At 44.1% G+C, this 27,983-nt stretch overlaps 1 protein-coding gene across 1 annotated transcript in view; it reads left to right on the forward strand.

Moving 5' to 3' along the window:
* Positions 1-512: 512 nt before the first annotated feature.
* The window catches only part of LOC141116362 (interferon-induced very large GTPase 1-like), a 59,685-nt gene continuing 32,214 nt past the window's right edge, over positions 513-27,983 (forward strand). The window contains exon 1 of the mRNA XM_073608597.1: positions 513-599. The gene's annotated coding sequence lies outside the window, so the exon portion shown is untranslated. The remainder of the gene's footprint in view (positions 600-27,983) is intronic.

Consider the following 27,983-nt stretch of genomic DNA (forward strand, 5'->3'; position numbering starts at 1 on the left):
ATATACCCATAACCTGACCTTGAGTTGCCCTCCTCATATCTAGTACCACCAAGTGCCCGGCCACCTAGTGGTAGAAGAGAAGAGTGCAACAAAGCCAAACGTAGTGAGAAATCTGTAGATCTCTAGCAAGCAACCAGGATAACTACTCCTGGCAAGTAAATTTGTGAGGAGCATCCCTGCCTAAACTCCAGGGTGCTACACACCCTTTTCACAGGAAAGGGTCCCACGAATTTAGGGCCTAATTTTCTTGAAGGGCATGCCAGATTTAGGTTTGTTGTGGGTAACCAGACCTGGTTGCCAGGTTCCAGGATTAATTTACCTTGTTTCTTTTTATCGAAGATCCTTTTGTTGTACTCCTATGTCCTGGTCATAGTTTCCTGCAGTAGTTTGTTGTTATTGCTGAAGAAATTCATTGTTTCAGAGACTGCAGGAACTGAACATTCTGGAATGGTGCCCGGTAGGAAGGATGGGTGGAGGCTGTAATTGGCAACAAATGGGGCTTGTTTAGTAGCAGAATAAGAGGAGTTGTTATAGGCGAATTCGGCTAAGAGAAGCAGGGAGACCCAGTCATCCAGGGAGAAGGGCAAAAAGCAGCGCAGGTACTACTCCAGGGTTTGGTTGGTTCTTTTTGTTTGTCCGTTCGTCTGCAGATGATATGCCGAAGAGAAGGATAGCTCAATTTCCAGGGATCCACACACTGTAAAAAATATTGTGCTGGGTCTACTCAAAAAACTGAGGCATCACTTTACATCAGCTTTTTAAGTACTGTCAACTAAACATATTTTTATCTGACTCATTAGACTTTTAATGTTTTCAACTGAGTTGTTTTAAGTAAAGCCAACTCAATTTTCCCAGTTTATAGACCATAGGTTTAAGTAAAGCCAACTTAATTTTTCCAGTTTATAGAAAAGTTTAAGTTAGGAACACATACATTAACTTATTTATTTCAAGTTAATGCCAATTTACGCAGCACTTTATATATACATTGTACATTTACATCAGTCTCTGCCCTCAAGGAGCTTACAATCTAAGATCCCTAACTCACAATCATACATACACATACTAGGGCAAATTTATACAGGAGCCAAGTACCCTACCAGCATGTCTTTGGAGTGTGGGAAGAAACCTACGCAGGCACATGCAAACTCCAGGTAAGTAGTGCCGTGGTGGGGATTCGAACCAGTGACCCTTTTGCCGCTAGGTAAATGTGCAGTTTTTAGGTTCGCTCAGGCTAAAAGCATAAATGAGTGCCATAATCATTCTTTCTGATACAAAATGAGAGTGCTATATGAACAAATACGCAATACCAATACTGTATGCTTGTTTTCCTGCCAATGCAGCATAAATATGGTATATTTGTTTTTGAAATGTAATAATTTGCAAAGTGGGCGGGGCTTTAGGTTACATAATCTAACGTTGAATGTCCAATATCTCAAAAACCGAACAAACAGAATTTTTTTTTTTTGGTACAAATCAGCACAAACAAATTGTATAATTGTTTTAAAAATGTAATAACGTGGTGCAAAGTGGGAGAGGTTTCAACAACTATAATGCGCAATATCTCTGAAACCAAACCAGCACATACATTCAAGGCGGTCGGCATCGTTAGGGGAGCGATCAATGATGAGAGGGAGGCCACTCATTCGTGGCCACTCCCTCGCGATCGCTCCCAACAAATGACAATCTTACTCTGCCTCTGTAATGTAAACAGCGGCAGACGAAGTGATGTCATCTCTCCTCAAGTCGGTCTTTTTCGTTCCGGCGCTGAGGAGAGAAGACATCAAGTAAGTGCACCAAACACCACACATACAGTAGAACACGCTAGGCACACTTTTCACCCCCCATCACCCCCCTGTACCCCCTGTCACAGTGACACCAATAGCATTTATTTTTTTACTGATTATTGCATTGGTGTCAGTTTGGGGCAGTTAGTGTTAGGCCCCCTTTAGGTCTAGGATACCCCCCTAACCCCCCCTAATAAAGGTTTAACCCCGTGATCACCCCCCGTCGCCAGTGTCACTAAGCGATCATTTTTCTGATCGCTGTATTAGTGTCACAGGTGACGCTAGTTAGGGAGGTAAGTATTTAGGTTCGCTATCAGTGTTTTATAGTGTCAGGGACCCCATATACTACATAATGAAGGTTTTAGCCCCCTGATTGCCCCCTAGTTAACCCTTTCACCAGTGATCACCGTATAACTGTTACAGGTGACGCTGGTTAGTTAGTTTGTTTTTTATAGTTTCAGGGAACCCGCCGTTTATTACCTAATAAAGGTTTAACCCCCTGATCGTCCGGCGGTGATCTAAGTTAAGTTTTAGGGTCAGATAGGGTCTGCGTTGCCCCAGGCAGCGTCAGGTTAGTGCCAGTACCGCTAACACCCACGCACGCAGCATACACCTCCCTTAGTGGTATAGTATCTGAACGGATCAATATCTGATCTGATCAGATCTATACTAGCGTCCCCAGCAGTTTAGGGTTCCCAAACCCAAAAACGCAGTGTTAGCGGGATCAGCCCAGATACCTGCTAGCACCTGCGTTTTGCCCCTCGGCCCAGCCCTGCCCAGCCCACCCAAGTGCAGTATCGATCGATCACTGTCACTTACAAAACACTAAACACACATAACTGCAGCGTTCACAGAGTCAGGCCTGATCCCTGCGATCGCTAACAGTTTTTTTGGTAGCGTTTTGATACAGTCGCCAACAGTCAGGAGCTTTTTTACCTGTAAGTCTCACTTGTGTACCACTAAATTTAGAGCCCAAAATGGCAAATCGAAGGTACACTAGTGAAGAGGCCTACACGTTTCTGAGCACGACAGATAGTGAAGAGGAAGTCACTCATCTGTCAGATTCAGGCTCAGAATACGATCCTGTAGAGGACAGCGGCTCCATGACAGATAGCTCTGACGACGGAGTTGTGGTCCGTGCCAAGGTCAGGCGTACCAGACCCCGAACTTCTTCTTCTGTCCTTGATGTGCAAGAACCGCAGGTCCCTCGTATGGAGCAGAGCAGTACTAGTGCCGCTATTCCTTCTGGTGAACTGGCAAGCACCAGCGGCCTAGTACACCCTGGTCGTACATCCAGCACTGCAGTAACACTTGGTGATGTGGAGAGTCCCATAAGTGCAGTTCAAGCTGGTGAGGTGGCAAGCGCAAGTAGTGTCCCGCTGCCACCGAGAAGAGGAACACAGGCCCGTCGTGCCCATAGTGCCCTTCCTGCTGCATTCGCCAATCCTAATTGGGAACCCACCACTTCTGCAGCACCCATACTTCCCCCATTCACTGGCCAACCCGGCATTCAGGTGTAAACAGTTGATTTTACATCACTTGATTTTTATTCGCTGTTTTTCACCGAAGATCTCTATAGATCTATTGTGGACCAAAGCAATTTATACGCTGGTCAACACATCGCCGCTAATCCCCAGTCCTCCCTTGCCAGAGATTGGAGACTAATTACGGTCTTCGAATTTAAGCTCTTTCTGGGCCTTTAACTCAACATGGGCATAACTAAAAAGAGTGAGTTGCGGTCATATTGGTCCACTGACCCAATACACCATACTCCCTTGTTCTCTGCCTCCATGGCACGATACGAGCAGATCTTGCGGTTCATGCACTTCAATGACAATGAACTCTGTTGTCCTCGTGAAGACCCTGGATACGATCGGCTCTACAAAATTCGGCCCCTTGTAAACCACTTCAACCAACATTTTGCAGACTTGTTTTCTCCCCATCAAGTTGTCTGCGTTGATGAGTCCCTGATTAAGTTTTCTGGCAGCTTGTCATTCAAACAGTACCTTCCCAGCAAGCGTGCCAGATACAGGGTCAAGATGTATAAGCACTGTGACAGGGCCACAGGCTATACATGTAGTTTTATGGTTTACGAGGGAAAAGATAGGAAGTGCTGGCAAGATTGTGTGGGACTTGGTGTCACCCTTATTCAGAAAGGGGTACCACGTACCACTTATATGTGGACAATTATTACATGAGCATGCCACTTTTTAGTCACTTGTTTGATCAGCAGATTGGAGCATGTGGCACCGTGCGACCTAATCGCCGGGGCTTGTAGATTCCCGTCTTAGGCTGGGGGAGAGAGCCTGCTTGCAGTGTAATAATTTGCTCGCTATGAAGTGGAGGGATAATAAGAATGTTTTTATTCTTACCTCCCTTCATGCAGACACGACGGTCCAAATTACTACGGCGACAGGTGTTGTGGAGAAACCCCTCTGTGTCCACGAATACAACCAAAATATGGGAAGGGTGGATCTCAACGACCAGTTTTTGGTGCCGTACCTAGTTGCCTGTAAGGCCAGACACTGGTATAAAAAAAGTGTCTGTATACTTATTTCAATTGGCTTTGCTGAATGCTCATGTGCTATACAGAGCTTCAGGACAGACTGGATCCTTCCTTAAATTCCAGGAAGAGATTGTCAGAGCCCTTCTGTTTCCAGACAGTGCTCCACCTCACCTTCCCCAACCAAATGCAGTAAGCCGCCTGCATGAGAGGCATTTTCTTTATGTCCTCCGGAGTACCCCTACCCAACGAGCCCCCCAAAAAAGATGTCGTGTCTGCAGCAAGCGCGGATATAGGCGTGACACCCGGTGTTTTTGTCCCTCCTGTCCTGGCAATCCTGGTCTTTGCATTGGTGAATGTTTTGAACGCTACCATACACTAGTTGAGTATTAGCGTAGGGTACAGCACTGCACAGACTAGGCACACTTTCACAGGGTCTCCCAAGATGCCATCGCATTTTGAGAGACCCGAACCTAGAACTGGTTACAGTTACAAAAGTTAGTTACAAAAAAAATTGTAAAAAAAAAAAAAAAACACAAAAAATATATAAAATAAAAAAAACAAAAATAGTTGTCGTTTTATTGTTCTCTCTCTATTCTCTCTGTATCGTTCTGCTATATTTTACTGTATTCTATTCTGCAAAGTTTTATTGTTATTATGTTTTATCATGTTTGCTTTATAGGTATACAATTTTTTTTATACTTTACTGTTTACTGTGTTTTATTGTTAACAATTTTTTTGTTTTCAGGTACGCCATTCAGCTGCAGAGCGGATTTATTTATCTTGACAGCAACAGCGTTTGCTCCCACGATACATAAAGCCGTGACTCCAGCGCTGTCGGAGGTGATTTCACCACCACAGTTAAAAAAAGAGCATATATGCTGAAGCATGGTGGCAGCAGGGGCGGAGGAGCGATTTGCTCCTACCTTTTGCGGGTGGATGCCCCCATGCTTTGGCATATATATATTTTAGGCACAGGTTGCGTTAAAAAATGTTTTATTTTTTACTATGTTATTTTTTGTATTTGCTTTGCAGGTATGGTAAGCATTACTGTTATACTGTAAAGTTACTTTGTTTTATTGTTAACCATCATTTGCTTAGCAGTTACGCCATTCAGTTGCAGCGTGGATTTATTTATCTTGACAGCAACAGCGTTTGCTCCCACGATATGAAGCTGTGACTCCAATTGCTGTAGGAGGCGATTTTACCACCACAGTTAAAAAAAAGAGCATATATGCCGAAGCGTGGGGGCAGAAGTGGGCGGAGGAGCGATTTGCTCCTACCTTTTGGGGCAGATGCCCCATGCTTCGGCATATATAAACGGTGCATGTATGCCCATCATTAGAAATGGGTGGATGAAGGGAGGTATTCTAATGGTGGGCATACCCACCGATCAATCTCTTTTTTTCGTTCAGCCCACAGGCTGCATGAAAAAAAAGTTTACAATATATGCCCAACAAGGACCAGCAACATCTTGGTATCATTCTTTTCAGCCACTAATTAGCCTCTAGACTGCTTTTAAAAGCAGTGGGAGGGAATGCCCCCTTACTGTCTTCCGTGTTTTTCTCTGGCTCTCCTGTACCAAAAGGGAACCTGAGAATGCAGCCAGTGATTCAGCCAGCTGACCATAGAGCTGATCAGAGACCAGAATGGCTCCAAACATCTCTATGGCCTAAGAAACCCGAAGCTACGAGCATTTCATGACTTAGATTTCGCTGGATGTAAACAGCGCCATTGGGAAATTGGGAAAGCATTTTATCACACCGATCTTGGTGTGGTCAGATGCTTTGAGGGCAGAGGAGAGATCTAGGGTCTAATAGACCCCAATTTTTTCAAAAAAGAGTACCTGTCACTACCTATTGCAGATAACAATAAAAATGATTTAAAAAAATGAAACGAACAGTTTAAAAATAAGATAAAAAATAATTAAAAAAAAAAGCACCCCTGTCCCCCCCTGCTCTCGCTCAAAGGCGAACGCAAGCGTCGGTCTGGCGTCAAATGTAAACAGCAATTGCACCATGCATGTGAGGTATCACCGCGAAGGTCAGATCGAGGGCAGTAATTTTAGCAGTAGACCTCCTCTGTAAATCTAAAGTGGTAACCTGTAAAGGCTTTTAAAGGCTTTTAAAAATGTATTTAGTTTGTTGCCACTGCACGTTTGTGCGCAATTTTAAAGCATGTCGTGTTTGGTATCCATGTACTCGGCCTAAGATCATCTTTTTTATTTCATCAAACATTTGGGAAATATAGTGTGTTTTAGTGTATTAAAATTTTAAAAAGTATGTTTTTTTCCCAAAAAAATGTGTTTGAAAAATCGCTGCGCAAATAACGTGTGAAAAAAAAAATGAAACATCCACCATTTTAATCTGTAGGGCATTTGCTTTAAAAAAATATATAATGTTTGGGGGTTCAAAGTAATTTTCTTGCAAAAAAAAATAATTTTTTCATGTAAACAAAAAGTGTCATAAAGGGCTTTGTCTTCAAGTGGTTAGAAGAGTGGGTGATGTGTGACATAAGCTTCTAAATGCTGTGCATAAAATGCCAGGACAGTTCAACCCCCCCCCCCCAAATGACCCCATTTTGGAAAGTAGGCACCCCGAGCTATTTGCTGAGAGTCATGTCGAGTCCATGGAATATTTTATATTGTGACACAAGTTGTGGGAAAAAGACAATTTTTTATTTTTTTGCAAAAAGTTGTCACTAAATGATATATTGCTCAAACATGCCATGGGAATATGTGAAATTACACCCCAAAATACATTCTGTTGCTTCTGAGCACGGGGATACCACATATGTGAGACTTTTTGGGAGCCTAGCCGCGTACGGGACCCCAAAAACCAAGCACCGCCTTCAGGCTTTCTAAGCTATTTGTTGAGAGGTATAGTGAGTATTTTGCAGACCTCACTTTTTGTCACAAAGTTTTGAAAATTGAAAAAAGAAAAAAAAATACATTTTTCTTGTCTTTCTTCATTTTCAAAAACAAATGAGAGCTGCAAAATACTCACCATGCCTCTCAGCAAATAGATTGGGGTGTCTACTTTCCAAAATGGGGTCATTTGGGGGGGGGGGTTGTGCTATCTTGGCATTTTATGGCCTTCGAAACTGTGATAGGTAGTGAGGAGTGAATCAAAAATGTACGCCCTTAGAAATCCTGAAGGCGGTGATTGGTTTTCGGGCCCCGTATGCAGCTAGGCTTCCAAAAAGTCCCACAAATGTGGTATCCCCATACTCAGGAGAAGCAGCAAAATGTATTTTGGGGTGTAATTCCACATATGCCCATGGCATGTTTGAGCAATATATCATTAAGTGACAACTTTGTGCAAAAAAAAAAATTGTCACTTTCACGCAACTTGTGTCAAAATATAAATATGGACTCAACATGCCTCTCAGCAAATAGCTTGGGGTGTCTACTTTCCAAAGTGGGGTCATTTGGGAGGGTTTTGTGCCATCTGGGCATTTTATGGCCTTCAAAACTGTGATAGATAGTGAGGAGTGAAATCAAAAATTTACGCCCTTAGAAATCCTAAAGGCGGAGCTTGGTTTTCGGGGCCCCGTACGCGGCTAGGCTCCCAAAAAGTCCCACACATGTGGTATCCCTGTACTCAGGAGAATCAGCAGAATGTATTTTGGGGTGCAATTCCACATATGCCCATGGTCTGTGTGAGCAATATATCATTTAGTGACAACTTTGTGCAAAGCAAAAACAGTTTGTCATTTTTCTGCAACTTGTGGCAAAATATAAAATATTCCATGGACTCAACATGTCTCTCAGCAAATAGCTTGGGGCATCTACTTTCCAAAATGGTGTCATTTGGGGGGGTTGTGCCATCCTGGCATTTTATGGCCTTCAAAACTGTGATAGGTAGTGAGGAGTGAAATAAAAAATTTATGCCCTTAGAAATCCTGAAGGCAGCGCTTAGTTTCGGGGCCCTGTATGCAGCTAGGCTCCCAAAAAGTCCCACACATGTGGTATCTCCATACTCAGGAGAAGCAGCAGAATGTATTTTGAGGTGTAATTCCACATATGCCCATGGCATGTTTGAGCAATATATCATTTAGTGACAACTTTGTGCAAGAAAAAAAAAAAAAAAAAAAAGGTTGTAATTTTCCCGCAACTTGTGTCAAAATATAAAATATTCCATGGACTCAACATGCCTCTCAGCAAATAGCTTGGGGTGTCTACTCAGGAGAAGCAGCTAAATGTATTTTGGGGCACAATTTCGCATATAACCATGGCATGTGTGAGCAATATATCATTTAGTGACAACTTTGTGCAAAACAAAAAAAGTTTGTCATTTTCCTGCAACTTGTAGCAAAATATAAAATATTCCATGGACTCAACATGTCTCTAAGCAAATAGCTTGGGGAGTCTAGTTTCCAAAATGGGGTCATTTGGGGGGATTTTGTGCCATCTTGGCATTTTATGGCCTTCAAAACTGTGATAGGTAGTGAGGAGTGAAATCAAAAATTTACGCCCTTAGAAATCCTGAAGGCGGTGCTTGGTTTTCGGGGCCCCGTACGTGGCTAGGCTCCCAAAAAGTCCCACACATATGGTATCCCCATACTCAGGAGAAGCAGCTAAATGTATTTTGGGGCACAATTTCACATATAACCATGTCATGTGTAAGCAAAATATCATTTAGTGACAACTTTTAGTAAATTAGTTTTTTTCTTTTATCATTATTCAATCACTTAGGACAAAAAAAAATTATATTTAATGGGCTCAACATGCCTCTCAGTAATTTCCTTGGTGTGTCTACTTTCCAAAATGGGGTCATGGGGGGGGGGTATTGTACTGCCCTGCCATTTTAGCACCTCAAGAAATGACATAGGCAGTCATAAACTAAAAGCTGTGTAAATTCCAGAAAATGTACCCTAGTTTGTAGACGCTATAACTTTTGCGCAAACCAATAAATATACGCTTATTGACATTTTTTTTACCAAAGACATGTGGCCAAATACATTTTGGCCTAAATGTATGACTAAAATTGAGTTTATTGGATTTTTTTTATAACAAAAAGTAGAAAATATAATTTTTTTTCAAAATTTTCAGTCTTTTTCCATTTATAGCGCAAAAAATAAAAACTGCAGAGGTGATCAAATACCATCAAAAGAAAGCTCTATTTGTGGGAAAAAAAGGACGCAAATTTGGGTACAGCATTGCATGACCACGCAATTAGCAGTTAAAACGACGCAGTGCCAAATTGTAAAAAGTGCTCTGGTCAGGAAGGGGGTAAATCCTTCCGGGGCTGAAGTGGTTAACATGCAAGTTATTGTCATAAGAAGTGTTTGGGGACCTGGGACCTGCCCCAGGGGACATGCATCAATGCAAAAAAAAGTTTTAAAAATGGACGTTTTTTGGGAGCAGTGATTTTAACCACTTGCCGCCTGCCCTATTACAAAATGACGGCGGCAAAGTGGTTTGATATTCCTGACCGGACGTCATATGACGTGATCAGGAATATCGAGCCACTGAGCGCCCCCGGGGGCGCGCATCGTGGTGATCGTTGTTGCGGGGTGTCACTCTGACACCCCACAACACCGATCTAGGTAAAGAGTCTCTAACGGAAACTCTTTACCACGTGATCAGCTGTGTCCAATCACGGCTGATCACGATGTAAATAGGAAGAGCCGGTAATCGGCTTTTCCTCACTCGCATCTGACAGACGCGAGTAGAGGAGAGCCGATTGGCTGCTCTCCTGACAGGGGGGGTCTGTGCTGATTGTTTATCAGTACAGCCCCCCTCGGATCCCACCCAGGACCACCAGGGAAGCTGCCCAGGACCACCAGGGAAGCCATCCACACTGGACCACCAGGTATGCCCCTAGACCCCCAGGGAAATACCACTATGTGCCCAGGCAGCTGCCAATCTGTGCCCAGGCAGCTGCCAATCAGTGCCCACTCCAATGCCTACCACTGCCAGTGCCACCAGGGATGCCTATCAGTGCCTCATATCAGTGCTGCGTATCAGTGCCCATCAGTGCCACGTATCAGTGCCCGCAGTGCCGCCTACCAGTGCCCAGCAGTGCCGCCTATCAGTGCCACCCTATCAGCGCCCATCAGTGCCCAGCAGTGCCGCCTTTCAGTGCCCATCAGTGTTGCCTATCAGTGCCCATCAGTGCCAACCAGTGCAACCCAGTGCCACCCATGAGTGCCCATCAGTGCCGCCTATCAATGCCCATCAGTGCTGCATATCAGTGCCACCCATCAGTGCTGCCTACCAGTGCCCATCAGTGCAGCATATCAGTGCCCATCGTCAGTGCCTGTCAGTGCCCGCTCATTGGTGCCACCTCAACGGTGCTGCCGTATCAGTGCCTGTCAGTGCCGCCTTATCAGTGCCCATCAGTGAAAGAGAAAGCTTACTTATTTACAATTTTTTTTAAAAGAAACAAAAGCAAAAATTTTTGTTTAGCAAAAAATAAAAACCGCAGAGGTGATCAAATACCACCAAAAGAAAGCTCTATTTGTGGGAACAAAATATTAAAAATTTAGTTTGGGTACAGTGTAGCATGACCACGCAATTGTCATTCAAACTGCGACAGCACTGAAAGCTAAAAATTGGTCTGGGCAGGAAGGTGTCTAAGTGCCCTGTATTGAAGTGGTTAATAATGCTTAAAGTTAAACAATAAAAGTGAAATATTCCTTTAAATTTTGTACCTGGGGGTGTCTATAGTATGCTTGTAAAGTGGCGCATGTTTCTCGTGTTTAGAACAGTCCAAGAGCAAAATGACATTTCAAGGAAAAAAAGTCATTTAAAAGTACTCGCGGCTATAATGAATTGTTGGTCCCGGCAATACACATAAAAGGCATTGAAAAAAAGGCATGGGATTCCCCCACAGTCCATTACCAGGCTCTTTGGGTCTGGTATGAGAGAGCGCCCCCTCCCCCTCCTGAACCGTACCAGGCCACATGCCCTCAACATGCGGAGGATGTCCCCATATTGATGGGGACAAGGGCCTCATCCCCACAACCCTTGCCCGGTGGTTGTGGGGGTATGCGAGCGGGGGGGGCTTATCGGAATCTGGAAGCCCCCTTTAACAAGGGGACCCCCAGATCCCACCCCCCATGTGTGAATTGGTAATGGGGTACAGATGTACCCCTACCATTTCACAAAAAAGTGTCAAAAATGTTAAAAAAAGACAATAGCCGGTTTTTGACAATTCCTTTATTAATGTCTTCTTCTTTCCCCGCTTCTTTCTTCCATCTTCTTCTGGTCTTCCTTCGGTTTTCTTCTTCCTCCTCCATCTTGTTCTTCCCCCGCTTCTTCCTCTTTCTTCCTCTGCTTCATCCTGCGGTCCTCTGCTTCTTCCTCCGGTCTTCTCCTACGGCATCTTCCGCAACTTGTGTCAAAATATAAAATATTCCATGGACTCAACATGCCTCTCAGCAAATAGCTTGGGGTGTCTACTCAGGAGAAGCAGCTAAATGTATTTTGGGGCACAATTTCGCATATAACCATGGCATGTGTGAGCAATATATCATTTAGTGACAACTTTGTGCAAAACAAAAAAAGTTTGTCATTTTCCTGCAACTTGTGGCAAAATATAAAATATTCTATGGACTCAACATGTCTCTAAGCAAATAGCTTGGGGAGTCTACTTTCCAAAATGGGGTCATTTGGGGGGATTTTGTGCCATCTTGGCATTTTATGGCCTTCAAAACTGTGATAGGTAGTGAGGAGTGAAATCAAAAATTTACGCCCTTAGAAATCCTGAAGGCGGTGCTTGGTTTTCGGGGCCCCGTACGTGGCTAGGCTCCCAAAAAGTCCCACACATATGGTATCCCCATACTCAGGAGAAGCAGCTAAATGTATTTTGGGGCACAATTTCACATATAACCATGTCATGTGTAAGCAAAATATCATTTAGTGACAACTTTTAGTAAATTAGTTTTTTTCTTTTATCATTATTCAATCACTTAGGACAAAAAAAAATTATATTTAATGGGCTCAACATGCCTCTCAGTAATTTCCTTGGTGTGTCTACTTTCCAAAATGGGGTCATGGGGGGGGGTATTGTACTGCCCTGCCATTTTAGCACCTCAAGAAATGACATAGGCAGTCATAAACTAAAAGCTGTGTAAATTCCAGAAAATGTACCCTAGTTTGTAGACGCTATAACTTTTGCGCAAACCAATAAATATACGCTTATTGACATTTTTTTTACCAAAGACATGTGGCCAAATACATTTTGGCCTAAATGTATGACTAAAATTGAGTTTATTGGATTTTTTTTATAACAAAAAGTAGAAAATATAATTTTTTTTCAAAATTTTCAGTCTTTTTCCATTTATAGCGCAAAAAATAAAAACTGCAGAGGTGATCAAATACCATCAAAAGAAAGCTCTATTTGTGGGAAAAAAAGGACGCAAATTTCGTTTGGGTACAGCATTGCATGACCACGCAATTAGCAGTTAAAACGACGCAGTGCCAAATTGTAAAAAGTGCTCTGGTCAGGAAGGGGGTAAATCCTTCCGGGGCTGAAGTGGTTAACATGCAAGTTATTGTCATAAGAAGTGTTTGGGGACCTGGGACCTGCCCCAGGGGACATGCATCAATGCAAAAAAAAGTTTTAAAAATGGACGTTTTTTGGGAGCAGTGATTTTAACCACTTGCCGCCTGCCCTATTACAAAATGACGGCGGCAAAGTGGTTTGATATTCCTGACCGGACGTCATATGACGTGATCAGGAATATCGAGCCACTGCGCGCCCCCGGGGGCGCGCATCGTGGTGATCGTTGTTGCGGGGTGTCACTCTGACACCCCACAACACCGATCTAGGTAAAGAGTCTCTAACGGAAACTCTTTACCACGTGATCAGCTGTGTCCAATCACGGCTGATCACGATGTAAATAGGAAGAGCCGGTAATCGGCTTTTCCTCACTCGCATCTGACAGACGCGAGTAGAGGAGAGCCGATTGGCTGCTCTCCTGACAGGGGGGGTCTGTGCTGATTGTTTATCAGTACAGCCCCCCTCGGATCCCACCCAGGACCACCAGGGAAGCTGCCCAGGACCACCAGGGAAGCCATCCACACTGGACCACCAGGTATGCCCCTAGACCCCCAGGGAAATACCACTATGTGCCCAGGCAGCTGCCAATCTGTGCCCAGGCAGCTGCCAATCAGTGCCCACTCCAATGCCTACCACTGCCAGTGCCACCAGGGATGCCTATCAGTGCCTCATATCAGTGCTGCATATCAGTGCCCATCAGTGCCACGTATCAGTGCCCGCAGTGCCGCCTACCAGTGCCCATCAGTGCCCAGCAGTGCCGCCTATCAGTGCCACCCTATCAGCGCCCATCAGTGCCCAGCAGTGCCGCCTTTCAGTGCCCATCAGTGTTGCCTATCAGTGCCCATCAGTGCCAACCAGTGCAACCCAGTGCCACCCATGAGTGCCCATCAGTGCCGCCTATCAATGCCCATCAGTGCTGCATATCAGTGCCACCCATCAGTGCCGCCTACCAGTGCCCATCAGTGCAGCATATCAGTGCCCATCGTCAGTGCCTGTCAGTGCCCGCTCATTGGTGCCACCTCAACGGTGCTGCCGTATCAGTGCCTGTCAGTGCCGCCTTATCAGTGCCCATCAGTGAAAGAGAAAGCTTACTTATTTACAATTTTTTTTAAAAGAAACAAAAGCAAAAATTTTTGTTTAGCAAAAAATAAAAACCGCAGAGGTGATCAAATACCACCAAAAGAAAGCTCTATTTGTGGGAACAAAATATTAAAAATTTAGTTTGGGTACAGTGTAGCATGACCACGCAATTGTCATTCAAACTGCGACAGCACTGAAAGCTAAAAATTGGTCTGGGCAGGAAGGTGTCTAAGTGCCCTGTATTGAAGTGGTTAATAATGCTTAAAGTTAAACAATAAAAGTGAAATATTCCTTTAAATTTTGTACCTGGGGGGTGTCTATAGTATGCTTGTAAAGTGGCGCATGTTTCTCGTGTTTAGAACAGTCCAAGAGCAAAATGACATTTCAAGGAAAAAAAGTCATTTAAAAGTACTCGCGGCTATAATGAATTGTTGGTCCCGGCAATACACATAAAAGGCATTGAAAAAAAGGCATGGGATTCCCCCACAGTCCATTACCAGGCTCTTTGGGTCTGGTATGAGAGAGCGCCCCCTCCCCCTCCTGAACCGTACCAGGCCACATGCCCTCAACATGCGGAGGATGTCCCCATATTGATGGGGACAAGGGCCTCATCCCCACAACCCTTGCCCGGTGGTTGTGGGGGTATGCGAGCGGCGGGGCTTATCGGAATCTGGAAGCCCCCTTTAACAAGGGGACCCCCAGATCCCGCCCCCCATGTGTGAATTGGTAATGGGGTACAGATGTACCCCTACCATTTCACAAAAAAGTGTCAAAAATGTTAAAAAAAGACAATAGCCGGTTTTTGACAATTCCTTTATTAATGTCTTCTTCTTTCCCCGCTTCTTCTTCCATCTTCTTCTGGTCTTCCTTCGGTTTTCTTCTTCCTCCTCCATCTTGTTCTTCCCCCGCTTCTTCCTCTTTCTTCCTCTGCTTCATCCTGCGGTCCTCTGCTTCTTCCTCCGGTCTTCTCCTACGGCATCTTCCTCTGGCTTCTTCTTCCCCGCTTCGTCCTCCGGACAATCCGGCTCAATGGGATTCTCCAGCTGTGTGACGCTTCTGTTCTTGTGACAGCTCTCATATAACTTAGGGTTATGACGCACGGAGACTTCCCTATGGCTTCCCCAGTGGTGTCATAAGGGGTCGGGGTCACCTGTTTACGTAATTGTTCTGCTGCGAACCAAACTGGGGGGCGTTCAGCTCATCCCTACTCCTCTGTAACTTAAAACATGCAACCTGTAGAATTTTTTAAACGTTGCCTATGGAGATTTTTAAGGGTAAAAGTTTGTCGCCATTCCTTGAGCGGGCGCAATTTTGAAGCGTGACAGGTTGGGTATCAATTTACTCGGCGTAACATTATCTTTCACAAAATAAAAAAAAAATTGGGCTATCTTTACTGTTGTCTTATTTTATAATTAAAAAATTTTATTTTTTCAAAAAATAAGTGCGCTTGTAAGACCGCTGTGCAAATACGGTGTGACAGAAAGTTTTGCAACGACCAGCATTTTATTCTCTAGGGTGTTAGAAAAAAAATGTTTAATGTTTGGGGGTTCTAAGTAATTTTCTAGCAAAAAAAACTGTTTTTAACTTGTAAACAACAAATCTCAGAAAGAGGCTAGGCCCTTAAGTGGTTAATAACATTGAGTGCAAAGTGGGCGGGGCTTGATCTTACATAATCTGAATTTGAATTTGAATATCTCAAAAACCGAATGGCTGAAACATTTATGTTTGTGGCACAAAATAGTTTTTAAGCTTAACAGCCGGCGGTCACTCACCCTACATCTTGATTGCGTTCTGCCGCATGCAGTAAGCACAAACTTTGCGTGCGCACAAGTGAGTTGTCTCAATAGATGTATACAATGGACATATGTCCATTTATTATAAATATATTAATCCGCAAATAAAATAAACATTTTGGATGGTATGTTAAGCAACATTTAAAGCATGTGAACGACAATTTGTTCACTGCTCATTCTTACCTTTCAATGGCATTGCATGGCTTTGTAGTGACTTGGAAAAATTGTTGTCCCTGGTGGCGCCATTTTGGGCCTCAAATGTATGGGAACTGCCTTGTGCGGGCTTTCAAAGTTCCAGAAGACATCAAACTTTAAAATATACAGCATCAAAACTCGTGCGGTTGCACGTTTGGCAAACATATGCGTCCCGCAATTTCAGTCAAATGAAAAGATAACTCTTTTAAGGAAATGTAACTCAATTAGAATATGGAAATGCACATACCGTAAAAGTTTTGTCTAGACTACTCAATATTATACATTATTTTTGTAAATGTAAAAGTTGTGTTTCAAGAACTAATGAAAATTAAGTAAGGTACTTAAAATATCAAAGTAAATGAATTAACATTTATTTATATGTTGAAAATGATATAATTTTTTATGTTAAAATTACAAGCCAACAGAATCATTTTTATCAGTGCATAAGGCTTTCAAGAACCTGGATGTGAACTGCACCCCGCGGTTGGATATGATATTGGCTGGAACCCTATGACGTCTTTAATAAAGACTTGCGCTGTTTCCGCAGCTGAAGGTGTCCCCTTCATTGGTATGAAATGAGCCATCTTTGACAGTCTATCTACCACCACGAAGATGGTAGTAAAGCCTTCTGCTGGGGGAAGCTCCACAATAAAATCTATTGAAATCATTCTAAATGGTCTCTCTGGGACAGACAATGGTTTCAGCAAACTGCAAGCCTTGATTTTGTTATTCTCGTTTTGGATGCAGATGGTGCAGGATTCCACATAGCTTCTACAGTCACATTCTACCTGGGGCCACCAGAATGTGCATTGCACAAGTTCAGCAGTCTTCAAAGCACCAAAATGTCAAGCTAACTTGTGATCATGGCAGAGTTCCAATACTGCAACCCTTAAGTGCCTGGGTACAAAGATTTTGTCCTCATACCATAATAGACCATCTTTCGCCTGTAAGTTGGTTTCTGGGGAGAAGGCAGTTTACAAGGAGGCTTGTTTGATCCGAGCCAGTAAGTCTTCCTGTAATACAAGAAAGTTCCCTGAGGGCAGGATGGTGTCCAGGGGATGTGGCTCCTTCAGAGTCATTGAACATGCAGGATAATGCATCAGGCTTTGTGTTCTTCGACCCAGGTCTAAAGGTTACATGAAATAAAAATCTGGAGAAAAATAGTGCCCATCTGGCCTGACGTGTCTTTAATCTCTTCGCTGTCCTCAGTTCCTCCAAATTGTTATGATCTGTGTAGACCAGAATTGGATGTGCCGCTCCTTCTAATAGATACCGCCACTCTTCCAGTGCAGCTTTGATAGCCAGGAGCTCCTGGTCCCCCACATCGTAGTTCCTCTCCGCTGCCGACAATTTGCGGGAAAAAAATGCAACTGGGTATAGGAGAGATTTGGACCCTTGCCGTTGTGAAAGTAGTGCATGGACCGCCATTTCAGATGCATCGACCTCAAGAACAAACGGCAGAGCTGGGTCAGGATGTTTCAAGATGGATGCAGACGTGAACAACTTCTTCAGGGTTTCAAGGGCGGCCTGAGCTTCAGAGGACCAGTGGAATCGGATGCCTTGCCTGGTTAATTCTGTGATTGGAGCGATGATGGCAGAAAACCCCCTAATGAACTTCCGGTAGAAGTTGGCAAATCCTCTGAAGCGTTGGATTCCTTTTTTGTCTGCAGGAACTGGCCAGTCCTGAATAGCAGTAACTTTCTGCGGATCCATTTTGATGCCTTCAACTGAGATAATTAACCCAAGAAATTGAATGCTCTGTAGTTTGAATTCGAATTCGCATTTGTCTGGTTTGGCATATAGGACATGCTGTTGAAGCAGGTTAACACACATTTGACATATCTGCGGTGGCCATCCAATGAAGATCAAAAGATTAGGATATCATGTAGGTATACTATGATAAATAGGTCTAAGTAATCTCGGGAGATGTCATTGACAAAGTGTTGGAAAGTGGCCGGGGCATTACATAGACCTAATGGCATGGCCAAGTATTCAAAATGCCCGAATTGGGTGCGGAAAGCTGTCTTCCACTCATCCCCTTCTCTTACGCAAACCAGGTTGTAGGCTCCTCGGAGATCCAGCTTGGTAAAGATAATCGCAGCTCCCAGCCTTTGAAATAACTCAGGTACCAGAGGCAGCGGGTAGTGATTTTTAACAGTAATTTTGTTTAACTCCCGATAATCTACACAGGGGCGTAAGGTGTGATCCTTCTTTTCAACTAAGAAAATACCTGCCCCTGCCAGAGTGGTGGATGTACGAATAAATCCCTTCTTCAAATTATCATCAATATATTCTTTCAGTGTGCCCAGTTCTAGTTCACTTAGGGCAGTGGTTCTCAACCTTCTAGTTCCGTGACCCCTTGTTACAATTTTCCAAGTTGTGGGGACCCCTAACAGAAGAATTATTTTGGTAGCATGGGTTGTCAGCACACAAGGCAAGACAAGTAATTTGCGCCCCTAACCCACGGACATTTAGCGACTTCCACTTGTACAGTATTAAAACCCCTTATGGTACATTTTAGGATGTACCAGTCTCTCTTTGTTCTTCTTTCTTTCCCTTTTATGTCTCTCTATCCTAATTTCTTGTTTTTTCTTCCCCATTCCTCTCTCTAGTCATCTTTTTCTTATTCTTTCTCTCCCTTTTTCTTTGTTCCTCCCCCCCTTTTCTTCTCCCTTCCATATATTCTCTATTTTTATTCCTTCTCTTACACCTTGGGGGGTGGGGAGAATGGGATGAGTGGCAGTTCTGGCGGGGAGTTGGGATGAGTGGCAGTGCTGGGGGTAATTCTGATGAGCCAACTTAGGTGCTCTTGATCAAGGTCATCTACTGATCTGAGAACTGTAGTGGGGACTTTTAATGGCAGCTCTAATCACAGGTAGTGTTACTCACTGTGTCTCCGGCTTTACGGTGTGTCCAGCTCTGTGGTGTCTCGCAGCAGTGAAACCTATGCCGAAATCAGGAGAAAGGGTCTCCTCCAGCCCCTCCCACATCACATTCCTCACCAGTCAGCTGACCTCTAGACTCTACCCCTCACACATGCCGTAAACTGAATGGGCAGCTGGGAAGAGGCTGAGTGGGCGGCCGCTGGCTCCAGGAACAGCCCAGCTGGGCTTCCACAGGCTCCAGGGACAGCCCTGCTGGGCGGCTGCAAAAAAGCTGGGAGAGTGGTGCAGGCTTCAGGAACAGCCCAGGATTTGTTGACCCCTGGCAAATCATTATCCAACCCCTAAGTTGAGAACCACTCGATCAGACAGTCATCGGACCTGTGGGGAGGAAGGGTCTCCGGACCCTTCTTACTGACAGAGGCATATCTAGTGAAAATGGCGCCTATGGCAAGCACTGAAACTGCGCCCCTGTCAAAACATTTGAAACCCATATTTTAGATAACCTTAACAAAAAAACAGCTAACAAGACTACAAGTCTGCCCCCCCCCCCAGTCCCTAGGATCAGTAATGCATAATGACCGACAGGCCCTCTTACCAGACCCAGCGAAACAGCAGCAGTGATCCCTCTGGCTGGATGTTCACTCACCCTTTGTTGTGTAGCGCTCTCTCTGGTGGTGCTGGGCAGCATTCTGCTCTCTCTGGTGGTGCTGGGCAGCGTGGTGCTCTGTCTGGTGGTGCTGGGGAGCGTGGTGCTCTGTCTGGTGGTGCTGGGAAGCGTTGCGCTCTCTCTGGTGGTGCTGGGCAGCGTGGCACTCTCTCTGGTGGTGCTGGGCAGGGTGGCGCTCTCTCTGGCTTCCCCCGGCACAGTCCTCTCTTTCTTTTTCCTGTCTCCTGTAACTGGCTGCTACAGTGTAGCACTCACTCCCTCAGCTTGTTACTGGGATCTCTCTCTCTTCCCCCAGCAGAGTGAATGCTGGGGGGTGTAGCTGGCTCCCTCTGGAGAAGAATGGGGCCGTCAATCTTCTGGGACTACATGTCCCATGATGCTCCCCTAGTCTCTTTTGATTGGCCTCCGCTGTGGCCAATGGGGAGGGGCAAAAAACAGGCAGGAAGCTGGACGTTGAATCTGAAAAGAGCCCTCTCTCTTATCCTGTGCAGCCCGCCTGTCCCCTGTCACAGTGCCACTGCTGTGTTCTCTTCAGCTGAGAGGCAGCTCGCTGTCACCGCTTCACTGATGGGGGGAGGGGACACTCTACAGCACCCGTCACTACAACTGCTTCCTGGATGGATGGCGTCATCCAGGTGCGTTCCGCCCCCCCCCCATAGTGACACCACTGCCTGGGGGTTCCCCACGTCCTCCTCTGGACACAGACAAATCCAGCCAGGATGCCAGTGGAGGAGGGTAGGTGGAGCATTAGGCAACGCCTCCGCCAGTTGAATGGCCAGCCGTCCAAATGTACCTACTCTAAAAAATACTCTTTACAGTTTTAGCACATTAGAGTGTGCTACACAGGATTAGGCTGGGTTCACACTAGTGCAATGTCAGACATCGCACGTGATTTACACCACATTGCTGTCCAGATCACATGCGATATCTGTGCGATGCAAATTCAGCCATAAAGATTGTAAGGCTAACATTGCATGGCATTTGGACACCCCGGCATGCAGCTGTATCTGAAGAGAGGCGATGTGTGGGCGCTAAATATGAAAATCAGCAGCATTCCTGGCTGTGTGTCAATGATGCCTGAGCTTCTAGCCTGGACCCGTGGGTAAGTGTGTGCACTGCAGTACATTGTAATCACTGAACTACATTATCTCCATCCCTTCTCTCCCCCATCTGTCCCTCCCCCTCTCCTGTTCTTTCAAGACCTTCACAATTTACTTTCACTTTCAGTTAGGCAGGTAATAGATGGTGCAAATTTCTTTCCTGCATCCACAGATTGCAGGAAACAAACTTGCATGATTCCCCCATCAGCGCAGACAGTGGTGACAGGGGAATATCCCTCCTGCCCAGCAATTGTATTCTCCCGACAAACAGTGATTATCACTAGTGGCTATAGCAACCACTAGTGATAATCATAAGAGTATCTGGCAGGCTGGTTGTACCCAATTTGATCGATCAACTTGGTACATTCAGCCTGCTCATTAATGGCTCAAATCTCAGCCGGTTCCTGCTGAACCGGCTGAGATTTAAACTATCTATGGCTGATCTTAGCACTTAGGCAGCCCATAATACATTGATCACTTTTTTCATTCAACTATTAGGTTGAATGAAAAAAAAAAGAAATGATCCAATTCCCCCATACACACATTATAGGTGGATGGGGGAATCCTCCCAGTGTGGACCAGTGGTGGAACTACCAGGGTTGCTGTCCTGTCCCGGCTATTTACAGCGCTGGTCTCTGTCCTCATGGCAGCGGCGGCAGCATATTGGAACCCAGCGCTGGTTACTTTATGGGGCTGATTTACAGGAGGGCCAGCACAATTTGTTGTTAGCGATGGGCTGGGCATGTTAAAAATTCCACGTGCCCTATCCCGCCAGGGAGTCGACACTGCACAGCACTAATCACAGGCAGTGAGACATTTCCCGGTCCACAGCTGCACAGATCAGGAATGTCTCAGCGTCTGTGATTAGCAGTGTCGGCTTCCTGGCGAGATAGGGCACAAGGAATTGCAAACACACCCAAGCCCATCTCAAATGGTTGTAGAGTAGACAGTTGAGCTCCCTGCAGGTTGCTTAGCAGCAGTGGAGCCTTCTCTGACATGCTGATCGGGATGCAATTCAGGTGATGCTCCTAGTCAAATCCTAGTGTTAAATATCAGTGATTTTATTGATCAAAGCCCTATGGTTGATTATATATATGTGAGTTATAATACAACGTCCTGTGAGCCACCACTAATTACCAGACCATACAGGTCTCCAAAACCAATGCCTCTATCTTTATTTAGCCGCTAGCATTACACATGTCTCATAAATTATTCAAAAAGTCAACAATGAAAATATATAAATACGCTGCGCTATCAAAATTATATAATCCAGCATAAAGTGCTAAATGTGCAATCCATGCAATATTGCAAATAAAGTGATAATGTGCATATACGTGAATAGGGATGAGCTTTGAGTTCGAGTCGAACTCATGTTCGACTCGAACATCGGCTGTTCGCAAGTTCGCCGAACAGCGAACAATTCTGGGTGTTTGCGGCAAATTCGAATGTCGCGGAACACCCTTTAAAAGTCTATGGGAGAAATCAAAAGTGCTAATTTTAAAGGCTTATATGCAAGTTATTGTCATAAAAAGTGTTTGGGGACCTGGGTCCTGCCCCAGGGGACATGGATCAATGCAATAAAAAGTTTTAAAAATTGCAGTTTTTTCAGGAGCAGTGATTTTAATAATGCTTAAAGTCAAACAATAAAAGTGTAATATCCCTTTAAATTTCGTAGCTGGGGGGTGTCTATAGTATGCCTGTAAAGGGGTGCATGTTTCCTGTGTTTAGAACAGTCTGACAGCAAAATGACATTTCAAAGAAAAAAAAGTCATTTAAAACTACTCGCAGCTATTGCATTGCCGGTCCGACAATTCACATAATAGTTCATTGATAAAAACGGCATGGGAATTCCCCACAGGGGAACTCCGAAGCAAAATTTAAAAAAAATGACGTGGGGGTCCCCCTAAATTCCATACCAGGCCCTTCAGGTCTGGTATGAATATTAAGGGGAACCCCGGCCAAAATAAAAAAAAAAATGACGCGGGGGTCCCCCTAAATTCCAAACCAGACCCTTCAGGTCTGGTATGGATTTTAAGGGGAACCCCGCGCCAAAATTTTTTTAGAAAATGGCGTGGGGTCCCCCCAAAAATCCATACCAGACCCTTATCCGAGCACGCAACCTGGCAGGCCGCAGGAAAAGAGGTGGGAAGAGAGAGCGCCCCCCCTGAACCGTACCAGGCCACATGCCCTCAACATTGGGAGGGTGCTTTGGGGTAGCCCCCCAAAACACCTTGTCCCCATGTTGATGAGGACAAGGGCCTCATCCCCTCAACCCTGGCCGGTGGTTGTGGGGGTCTGCGGGCAGGGGGCTTATCGGAATCTGGAAGTCCCCTTTAACAAGGGGACCCCCAGATCCCGCCCCCCCCTGTGTGAAATGGTAAGGGGGTACAAAAGTACTCCTACCATTTCACTAAAAAACTGTCAAAAATGTTAAAAATGACAAGAGACAGTTTTTGACAATTCCTTTATTTAAATGCTTCTTCTTTCTTCTATCTTCCTTCATCTTCTTCTTCTGGTTCTTCTGGCTCTTCTGGTTCTTCCTCCAGTGTTCTCGTCCAGCATCTCCTCCGCGGCGTCTTCTATCTTCTTCTCCTCGGGCCGCTCCGCACCCATGGCATGGGGGGAGGCCTGTTCATGGTGCAGTATGTAAACACCTTTATTTGTAAAACACAGTAAAAATCCCACACAGGGTACTCACATTAGCATGTCGCTTCAGGGCGCCACTCTAAAATAGCCACAAACAGATGGGATAAGCCGGCCGATATCGGGCTGGTATGCTGATCATGATTGGCAGGTTCTCTGCCCAGCGTTCCGTCCTGTCCCCTTCCCCAACGCGTGTCGATAAAAGGGGTATTTCGTATCTTCCTCAGGGGGCCCTGAAGCGCCATGCTAATGTGAGTACCCTGTGTGGGATTTTTACTGTGTCTTATAAATAAAAGTGTTTACATACTGCACCATGAAGCCCTCTCTCTATTGATATACAGAGGTAAAAGTCGCACTCCTTTGATGTACAGTGTCATAAGATCAACCCAGGATCTTGGATGTACTACTGAACCCTTTAGTGGTTCAAAGGCGTGTTTTGACCAAGCCTAGCAGCAAGGTCACATGCCCTAAGGTGAGCAGCTATCACCTAGGGGGGGAGCACCTCTGTGTGGACACAGGTTCTTACCTTTGGCATCTCACTAAATCGCATGGATTTTTGGAGCAATTATGGACTATTTTGAATATTGCACAGTACACTACAGCACTTTATATTTTATTTAGTATATTTCACTGTTGTATAATTTTTTCATTTGAATATTTATATTTTTTTTATCTTTTTTCAAAGACTTTTATTTTTATATATATATATATATATATATATATATATATATATATATATATATATATATATTTTTATATATACATTTTCGTATGTTACCACATAGTTGTTCACGTATATGCACATTATATACAATGGCAATAACCTTTGCAACCCTGGTAGTTCTTCCACTGCTTTGGACCCTTATATTTTCCTGGTGTGCTGGTGACATATATATCTTGTTCTCTGCCACCCTGGGGGGCACGAATGAAGTAGGAAGGGAGCGTACTGCAGAACATGTGAAAGGGCCCGTTGTGGGATCGTAGTAAAGGGCCCCAGGAGATATATATATATATATATATATATATATATATATATATATATATATATATATATATATTTTATAAATTTCATTGTATAGTTGTCCCCCCTACTTTTGTCCCTGTCCCCCCATGTGCCCCCCCCTAAATATGAAAGCTGGAGACGCCACTGCATTCAGACTAAAATGGTGCAGGACCCTTTTTTTGGTTTGCACTGGAATCGGATCGCATGGGTGTTCACACCCATGTGATCTGATTTTTGCAATATTTGCAGGTTCGTACTGCGATATGGCGGTGTCATTAACTTCCTATTGACACCGGCAGAGGTTCACATAGGGCAGTGTGAACTGCCTGCGTGTCCTATGCGATGCGGGAACTGGAATCGTGTGTGAACCCAGCCTTAACCGCTTGCCGACCATGTCACACACTTATACGTCGGCAGAATGGCACGGCTGCGCAAAGCATTGTTTATATACGTTGCTTTGAATTTCGCGCCATGCGGGCGCGCGCCCCAGCCGCGACCTCCGTGACCGTGCCCGCGGTACCCGCAGACTCGATTTTCGCCGGTGTCCTGTGATCGTGTCACGGAGCTGCAGAACTGGGGGATGCTTACCGTATGTAAACAAGGCACCTCTCTGTTCTGCCTTGTGACAGGACACTGATCTTTTGCTCCCTGCTATCGGGAGCAGTGATCAGTGTCGTGTCACATGTAGCCCAGCCCCCACACCAGTTAGAATCACTCCCTAGGACACACTTAACCCCTTCCCCGCCCCCTAGTGGTTAACCCCTTCCCTGCCAGTGTAATTTATACAGTAATCAGTGCATTTTTATAGCACTGATCGCTGTATAAATGACAATGGTTCCAAAATAGCGTCAAAAGTGTCCGATGTGTCCACCATAATGTCACAGTCACTATAAAAATCGCTGATCGCTGCCATTACTAGTAAAAAAAAAAATATTAATAAGAATGCCATAAAACTATCCCCTATCCCCAGACGCTATAACTTTTGCGCAAACCAATAAAAAAATGCTTATTGCAATTTTTTTTACCAAAAATATGTAGAAGAATACATATCCGCCTAAACTGAGGAAAAAATTAGTTTTTTTATATATTTTGGGGGGATATTTATTATAGCAAAAAGTAAAAAATATTGCTTTTTTTTCAAAATTGTCCCTCTATTTTTGTTTATAGCGCAAAGAATAAAAACCACAGAGGTGATCAAATACCACCAAATGAAAGCTCTATTTGTGGGAAAAAAAGGACATCAATTTTGTTTGGGTGCAGCGTTGCACGACCATGCAATTGTCAGTTAAAGCGACGCAGTGCAGAATCGCAAAAAGTGGCCCGGTCATTTAGCAGCCAAATCCTCCGCTGCTGAAGTCGTTAAAGACTTTTCAACAATACACTCTTTAATTGGAAACCTCTGTGAAAAGGAGGGGGGCAGAGGGATGACCATTCTGATGTCAAACCACTCCCTTCTGTGCTTCAATGCCACAGGCCAGATGAATTATTAAGTTACAACATTGTTCTTAAATTAATGGCACCGTTACCCTCAAGTACTTAAACCTGCATTGGCAAATAGAGTCCTGGGTTGTAAGTATTTGTACTTATGTCACTAAATGGGTAATCCTTTACTGGGGGGGGGGGATATGTTGTAGTCTCTCAGAAGCAAGAAGCCTTTAGTTTTCAGCTAGCTCTTTAGTGAAGTACTTGAATTATCCTGGTGATCAGGAGAAGTTGAAGTGGACTGGTGGTGACTAAACATGTGCATTCGTTTTCGTCCGAATATCAGGTATTTTCGTTATCGTTTTAACAAACGATAACGAAAGTGCAGAATCTGAAAAACGAAAGATCCGACATAAACAAATGCTTTATTTTTGTTTTCGTTGCTACAACAGTTCGATATAGATAGGAGATTCGACATGATGATGACAATAACAATCTGTTTCCATCAAACCTGTGGTCGAATGTGCCTAACATTAACTCTATTAGTCCAAGCTTATTCTACATAGAGAGAAAAGATTTGACGTAGGGGAGAAAAGATTTGACGTAGGGGAGAAAAGATAAATAAAAAAAATGATGATGATGAATGTTATTGGCTGATTGTAACCAAAGAGGAGGAGCAGTAAAATAGCTAGAACTAAGTACACACGTACTTTGGCTTATGGTGTCTGTTGAAAGTTCTAAGAAGATTCGACGGAGCAGGTAAACTATACGGTGTCGTACAGTTTAGCTGCTCTGTCGAATCTTCTTTGAACATTCGACAGACACCATAAGCCTTCAATGACAGATTCAACCCTAATTTGGATTTTCGGACGAATGCAATTTTTAATTCAGTACTTTTTTTATTCTTTTCATAGCAGTACAAGTTATACATTTCTCCATACATTTTATTCCAGATACATAATCTTGCTTCTAACATTCACCCGCCCCAAAAAAATAAAATAAATAAATAAATAAAAAAAAAAAACTAAAAAAGAAGGGGGCAAAACCCAACGACAACAAAAATAGATTTCCTCCCCCTGCTGTATCTCTCCCCCCCCCCGCGACCCCAAAAGCCCCCCCCCCCATCCTCCCATCCTCTACCCAGACCCAACATTGTCCCTCTCCCATATTGATTCATCTTTTATTTTCATTGTCCCAGGCCTCTACCCAGCTTTTCCAGATGGCGTCAAATTTATCTTGGCTCCCTCTATGTGTATAAATAAATTCCTCCTTTATTATGGCTTCTTTTATTTGTGTTCTCCATTCTTCGACCGTTGGGGGGTATTTAGATATCCACTTCTGAGCAATTAGCTTTCGTGCCTGAAACAAGCCTCTCGTCATTGCGGTATGGGTATGTTTTGAAATATTTGGTTCCTCCACTATATTTAATAAACATAAATTTGGATCTAGTGAAATTTCTATACCCAATGCGCTATTTACGAATGCAATTTTTAACGAAAAACGAAATAAATAAAAACGAATTTCGGGAGTAACTAAATAAATTTATTTTTCGGACGAAAACGAAATTCCGAAACGAAATATTTCAGTGTGCACATGTCTAGTGTTGACTAGGGATGAGCTTTCTGTTCGAGTCGAACATGAGTTTGACTCGAATATCGGCTGTTCGATCGTTCGATGAAGATCGAACATTATGGGGCGTTCGCCCCAAATTCGAGCGGCACGTCACGCCCCATAGTGCACAGCGTCATCGCAGTGCATTGCTGGCTGATGATTGGCCAAGCATGCACTATGACCCGCAAGCTTTGGCCAATCACAGCACCGTCAGCAAAGAGACCCATAATTGGCCAAAGGCAGGGTGCCTTTGGACAATTATGGCTCAGGGGGTTAAGTCCACGCCCCACGCTATATAAGGCCGCCTGCACTTCGGCCTTGTGTAGTGTGTTCTTGGCGGAGATAGAGAGAGAGAGTGTCATTTCATTTACTTTGAGCAGGCAGTTTATTCAGTTGTCTGCAGTGTATATATATATATATATATATATATATAAATATATATACAGTCAGTCTCGTATATATATATCCACTGTATCCAGTTTAGCTATTTCTCACTGCAGTCCGTTCCTGGTGTACTCTGTCTAATATACTTCAAGCAGGCAGGTGATTCAGTTAGCTGCAGTGTATTTAATATATATATATATATATATATATATATATATATATATATATATATATATATACAGTAAGTCTTGTGTATATATATATATAATGTATCCAGTTTAGCTATATCTCACTGCAGTCCGTTCCTGGTGTACTCTTTCTAAATACTTCAGGCAGGCGATTCAGTTAGCTGCAGTGTATATATACACACACAGTGGGGCAAAAAAGTATTTAGTCAGCCACC

This window comes from Aquarana catesbeiana, linkage group LG13 (genome assembly GCF_042186555.1).
Source record: "Aquarana catesbeiana isolate 2022-GZ linkage group LG13, ASM4218655v1, whole genome shotgun sequence".
Taxonomy (NCBI): Eukaryota; Metazoa; Chordata; class Amphibia; order Anura; family Ranidae; genus Aquarana; species Aquarana catesbeiana.